The following is a 6,760-nucleotide window of genomic DNA, read 5'->3' as shown; positions in this document are numbered from 1 at the left end:
ACTGGAAGAATATAGACAAATGACTTAACACAGATGTTCTGCACAAACAAAATCATATTATAAGAACATGCATTTTTTAAGATCCCACTGTCATATGAAATAGACTACATATATTTATATATTTTTGAATTCTGCATATACTATACAAATATACACATACAGGAAAATAACTGAAATAAATATATGAAAGTAGCCACAGTTTTTATATGTGACTAGTGTAATAAGATGAAATTTGTGTGTTTGTGTTCTACCTTCCAGATATCATAAAATGACTTCGAGCACCACCCCAGATGTGTTTTTAATATTTTTCTTAGGCAACAAAATCTTTTCTAACTTAGGCAAATATGTTGCTTATTCTTGACAGTTTTTAATTGGACTTATATATTAAATTGTATAATAACCTAAGTTGAAATAGCCTCTCAATTAAAAAAAAAAGTCTCATAATTTTTAAACTGTAGAGAGTTCCTTCTGTGGCATAGAAGATTAAGGATCCAGCACTGTCTCTGATGCAGCTCAAGTTGCTATTGAGGTGCAGGTTCAATCTCCATTGTTAGCACAGTGAGTTAAGGATCTGGTGTGGCTGTGGGTGTAGTGTAGGCTGCAGTTGCAGCTCGGATTTGATCCCTGGCCCTGGAACTTCCATATGCTGTGGGTATGACAAAAAAAGAGTGGTAAAAACTATGATCAAGGAAAATAATTTCTGGAATCTCTGGGAGGACTCATAGTCTCTCACCACATGCCGGCAATTGAATCTCTTGCCTAGGCTACAGACAAGTCTGTCTCCATCAACACCAACCCCATTATAGCTGGCTTTGAAATGGCTCAAGTGAGATTCAAGGAGACTGCAGTTACTGCACATCACCCTGAGCTCAGATGATAGACAAGATAGTTAGATTCCACCTAACCAAGTCTAATCTTCCCTTCCTTGCATAAGCTACCCATGAAACATCAAGAGCCTTGGGAAAGCAGAGCGTCTAAACAGATAATCCCGATGTGTCTGTTTAAATATTTAGGATGTATTTCCAAACACCTGGAAAAGACCTTACAGCACCTAATCCATTCCGAAGGCTGGGTTCTGCCTCAGGAGATAGTTTAGATGCACAGGGGTTTATAATAAATTCACCCCCTTTTATTTACCAATTACTCTGTCTTAAATTGTTAATAAAACTTTATTTGATTGAGACATAAAATGCAGTTATAGCTCATCTTGGTGGAGTCTCCAGACATTATGAGATGAACAAAATCTAAGACTCTGTGCCTACACTGTTTCTCCATTACTTCAGCTCCCCAGGGCTGCCAGAGTCAACTTTCTCAGAGGACGATGCTGGCCTGTGACTTGGAGCAATCGCTGTTGAGACTCATCTTGCCCACTGCAAGACCATGATGGAACTTCCTGGCCTCACCTTTATTTAGCTATCCTCCCAGATTGCCTCAGAGGTGCTTCATCTTAAACATCTGAGGGTAACACGGGGCTCACAAAGCTCCCTGTGGGCCCTAGGCTCAACCATAACTACCTACATCCCAATAACTCAGGTGTAGGTTGTTTTTTTTTTATCTTTTTTTTTAAACTGTTACATATTTTTCTTAGTCAAAAATCCAAGTTAAAAGAGATCAGATTTGTGAGTGTATCTGTTTTTTGTTTTTTGGCTTTTAGGGCTGCACCTGCAGCATATGGAAGTTCCCAGGCTAGGGGTCCAATCCGAGCCGTAGCCTCCAGCCTAGACTACAGCTCACGGCAATGCTGGATCCTTAGCCTGCTGAGCAGGGCCAGGGATCAAACCTAGGTCCTCATGGATGCTAGTTGTGTTCCTTAACCACTGAGCCACAATGGGAACTCTGTGAGTGTATCTTAACAGCATCAAACTTATGTATTAAAACTCACCTGCCAAAAAATGAACTGGGGGTGGGGCAGGGAGAAACAGGGGATGGTCTAAAACCTTTGGTGGGTGCAGAGATCTAAGAACGAGGTTTTGAGGAACTGCATATGGTTCAAAGTCAGGATGCAGACCAAGCTCCTGAAAGTACAATTTGACTCACTGAGGTTTGAATTTATATTCTCTTCCTGGGAAAGAAGCCAACAAGGATACTGTGCAAATGACAGACACATAAATCCTGATCACGTATCCATTCCTCTGCCCATTCATCCAGAAGCACGGGCAAGTGGCCCAGAATCATAGGAACACTCCCAGTTCACTTGCTTTGCATAGAAGCTCTTTTTTTTTCCATTTCCTATAATGAAAATCTATATAAATCTATATATCTGTATGAATTTATATCATAGCAAAAAAATATTCTCTTTTATAGACATGCCTTTGGAGATGAAACTAAGTCTCAAATGCTTTACTCCTTTAGAGAGAGCTAGGGAAACTTGAAAGGCTGTCTTAGACATAAAAGCAATTATCACTCAGCACAGAGATCATTTAAAATAAAAGCAGGAGTGGAAGCCTGCGTCCTCTAGAAGCTGCATAGATTCTCATGATGGCAGTAAAGGAGTAAAGAGAGAGTATCCAGGAGGTCAGACCATACAAGTGTGCTCTCATTGCAGACACAGTCAAAGAGGAACCCCTGGATATCACGAAAGAAGGGGTTCACTATACTGCGTGATCATTCTATATGTAAAATTCCATAATAAAAAATTTAATTGCAAATATGTTGCATGAAGTGTCAGAATATTTGATGGTGAAGAGTAGAGAGATGTCTCAGAAATGACCTGGAGAATAATTCGAAAGCAACAGTTGTCATGAAGTATGATGGTTCACAAATGCAATAGTAGAAATGCTATCCATCACACTGACACTGCATCTGTATCACAAGGCAAATAAATAGAGCTCTGGTTTCTAGGAGATATGTCTATGCCATAGATGATAAGAGGAACCATTTACCAGCCTCAAGAATCCAAAGAAGCTAACAACAAAGTCCTACTCTATAGCACTGGGACCTATATATAATCTCCTTGAATAAACCACAATGGAAAGAAATATCTAAAAGAACATGTATATGTGTATAACTAAGTCACTTTGCTGTTCAGCAGAAATTAAGAAAACATCGTAAATGAATTTAATTTGAAAAAGAAAGAAAAAAAAAAAAGAATCCAAAGAACCTTTGTTCTAAAGCAAGACCAAAATACTGATATTTTCCATTTCAGCAAGAGAAAGAAAAGTCACTCTTAGCAGCAAACATATCTGAATTTGTTCATCCCATCCTCCAGCTAATTCATTGTTTCCACAAGAAGTAAATAACACAGATTAAATGGAGGACATGTCTGAGCTAACACCAGGATCCTTTTAGTAGTGACCTACTGGCACTATTTCTGTCTTGCTGGTTAGGTAGCACCTGTCTCATTCCCTCTCTTTGGGAGAATGGCTTCACTGAAGCCATGATTACCCCTAGCCTACACACCACCTCCACATCTTAGTATCCAGCTCCTTCCACAGCCTGCTCACTTCCTCCGTCCTCAAGCCACTCCATGATCAGTCCTTTTAATGGGCTATGCTTAGAACAACTGCAGTATTCAAAGCAGGTTCAACAATCCCTGGGGTGCAGAGGAATGATTGTGACATGGTCATCTCAACACTGCCTAAGAAATCATTTTCCTATCTAGCAACCACATTTTATCCACCAACCTCATCAAGATATTTGTGTGCACAGAGGATTGAGCTAAATCTTCACCCTAGTTTCTCCTTCTACCACTACTCATGACACTAAGCATGTCTCACTGTTTTTTTCCCACTCGGATGTTGATCTTTCTACAATTTTAAGATAAATTTTACATTTTTAGGTGAGTCACAGCTCATGGGGCTAATATGCCTGCAGAATATAGTTTGTACCAAAAGTATGGTTTCCAAAAACTGCTTATCTTCCATGAAAATTATTATAATTGTTCTTGAGTTCTTCAAAATATCTTCAGAGTGGGTGGTGGGAGAAGAAAGATGTTAAGATAGTTCATAACCTCATTCTGTTGTATGCAGTTTTTTTTATTTGGAAACAAATGCAACAACAACAAAAAAGGCTAACGCGAAAACATGATATAAATTTTCTCCATTTTAGTTATCGCTAACTTTCAGCACCTATTTTCTCTTAAGTTTTAGAATTTTTCTCATTTTTTCACTTCCATTTTTGCATGTTTTCTAATTTCTGTAGTAAGCTATCCCTATTTATTTTTATTTAAAAGAAGTAGGAAAAAACCGACGTCAATAATGACATAAGAGTGGGAGTTCCCACTGTGGGGCAGTGGGTTAAGAATCTGACTGCAGCAGCTTGGGTCACTGCAGGGGTATGGGTTGCATCCATGGCCCAGCACAGTGAGTTAAAATACTAACCCCTGCCCCGGGAACTTCCATATGCTGCAGGTGCAGCCATTAAAAATAAATAAATAAACAAAATAAAGTAATAGTTGGAACAGCTAAAGAGTCAAATATATAAAGAAGCATCTGGAATTTATTACCAATACTTGTCACTTGGTGAAAGGATAAGAATACAGGATTTTTGTTTTTATTAATATTGTTCTTCATTTACTTGCCTATATTTTTTCTCTTTTTGCAACAATAATGACATTGCATTTTTAGAAGAAATGAATAAAGAAAAGAGGCATAAAATATATTAAGAAGAACATGTTTAGTTTTTAAACAGTCATCAGTGAGGTAAGTAACTGCTCTGTTTGATATTTCCAGTTCTGTAGCAATATGGGATGGACACGCTGTTCCAAAGCATCTCCCCTGATCTGGACATTTACTTTTGCCCAGCTAGTGTGAGTGTACTAGTAGCTAGGTGGCTTCAACATTTGATTTTATCATTTCTCAGTAATGAAGATATGTGAGGAAGCAGAATTGCATGGGCTTTGTGGGTGACTGTGGGTTTTTATCACTTACAGGATCATGATGAAGTAGAACTTTTAAAAAGATACCATAATAGAAATCAGATGAAAGAATGGAAGGATGCTATCCTCCAAATTCTGCAAATTCTTTAGCATCTTTGCATGATGCCCAGGTAGTCTAGCCATGTCTGGAAGTTTTTCTTTTTATTGATTTTAAGTGGGAATTTAACTTCCAAGGCAAAACTTCCTCCTAGCACTCGTTCTACACATGGCAGATTTCACTTCTTTATTTCTCAAGCTCTAGATGAGAGGATTCAACATGGGGATCACCACCGTGTAGAACACAGACACCGCTTTACTGAGGTCCAGAGAAAAAATTGCACCTGGTCTCACATAGATAAAGAAGAGGGTCCCAATTAGAAGGAAATGGCTGTGAGATGGGAAGAGCAGGTGGAAAAGGCTTTGTTCCTCCCATCAGCACAGCGGATTCTCAGGATGGCGATGAAGATGTAGAAATAAGAGATTATAATGGTCAGGCTACTGATGACTAGGACAGCCCCAGCCACAATGAAAACTAGCAACTTATTGATCCAGATGTCAGCACAGATGAGCGAAAGAAGCAGGGACATGTCACAGAAGAAATGATTGATAATGTTGGAGCCACAAAACGGAAGTCGGAAAGCAGCTGTTGTGTGGGTCGTAGTGTTCAGAAACCCCACAGTATAGGGTCCAACTACCAGTAGGATGAAGAGTCTCTGTGACATGGCAACTGAATACAACAGTGGATTAAAGATGGCCACATAGCGGTCATAAGCCATGGATGCCAGGAGAAGGCACTCAATGGCTGCAAAGAACCCAGAGAACCACTGTTGCAAGGCACATCCCAGGAAAGAGATGGCTTTCCTTTCAGCGAAGAAGTCTCTGAGCATCTTGGGACCCACCACGGAGGAAAAGCAGATATCCACAAAGGACAGGTGACTGAGAAAAAAGTACATAGGTGTGTGGAGGCGGGGATCGAGCTGGATGAGGATAATCATGCCCAAGTTTGCTGTCATGGTAACAAGGTAAAAAAGTAGGAAGAGCAAGAAAAGGAAGACTTGCATCTGAGGGTGGTACTTTAAGCCTATGAAAATAAACTCTGTGATCCTTGTATAGTTTTCCCCAGCCATTGGTTGGTTTTAACTGTAAAGTGAGAAAAACAGAAAATTGATAGTGCATACAACTTTAAATTTCTTAGAAGCATAACATAACATGAAAGAAAAGAAAGTACAGGTTTTCAATTTAGGAACATTGGCTTTAAAACAAGCCTAAATAAGATGCTAACAAATCAAATATATCACAGTTCTGAAGAGCAACATGGCTTAAGTGTTTTAAAGAGAAAATCAGTGTTTAAGAATTCAGGAAAACAGGAGTTCCCATCGTGGCTCAGTGGTTAACGAATCTGACTAGGAACCCTGAGGTTGTGGGTTCAATCCCTGGCCTTGCTCAGTGGGTTAAGGATCTGGCGTTGCTGTGATCTGTGGTGTAGGTTGCAGACACGGCTCGGATCTGGCATTGCTGTGGCTCTGGCATAGACTGGTGGTTACAGCTTTGATTGGACCCCTAGCCTGGAAACCTCCATATGTCACAGAATTGTCCCTAGAAAAGGCAAAAAAGACAAAAAAAAATAACTCTGGAAAACAAGTAACATTATTTAGCACATTTACAGATTAAAAGAAAAGCATTATTATTGTTTCAACAGAATTTTTAAAAGAATTTGATTAATTGTGGCTCTAAATAAAAAATCCAAACTAGAAACAAATTGAACCATGTCACATAGTGAAAAAGAAATATTCCTGAAGCTCCCAGCAAATGTGTGCAGCATAAAATACTAGAAATATTCACATTATAACCAGAACTATGTAAAGATGCTCATAATTTACACTATTTAACAGTATATTGAAATCA

At 39.0% G+C, this 6,760-nt stretch overlaps 1 pseudogene; it reads right to left on the bottom strand.

Moving 5' to 3' along the window:
• Positions 1-5,038: 5,038 nt before the first annotated feature.
• Positions 5,039-5,982, bottom strand: LOC125120701 (olfactory receptor 1009-like; annotated as a pseudogene).
• Between the last annotated feature and the right edge of the window lie 778 nt (positions 5,983-6,760).

This window comes from Phacochoerus africanus, chromosome 2 (genome assembly GCF_016906955.1).
Source record: "Phacochoerus africanus isolate WHEZ1 chromosome 2, ROS_Pafr_v1, whole genome shotgun sequence".
In the NCBI taxonomy this organism is placed as follows: Eukaryota; Metazoa; Chordata; class Mammalia; order Artiodactyla; family Suidae; genus Phacochoerus; species Phacochoerus africanus.
This window is presented reverse-complemented; position numbering and strand designations above follow the sequence as displayed.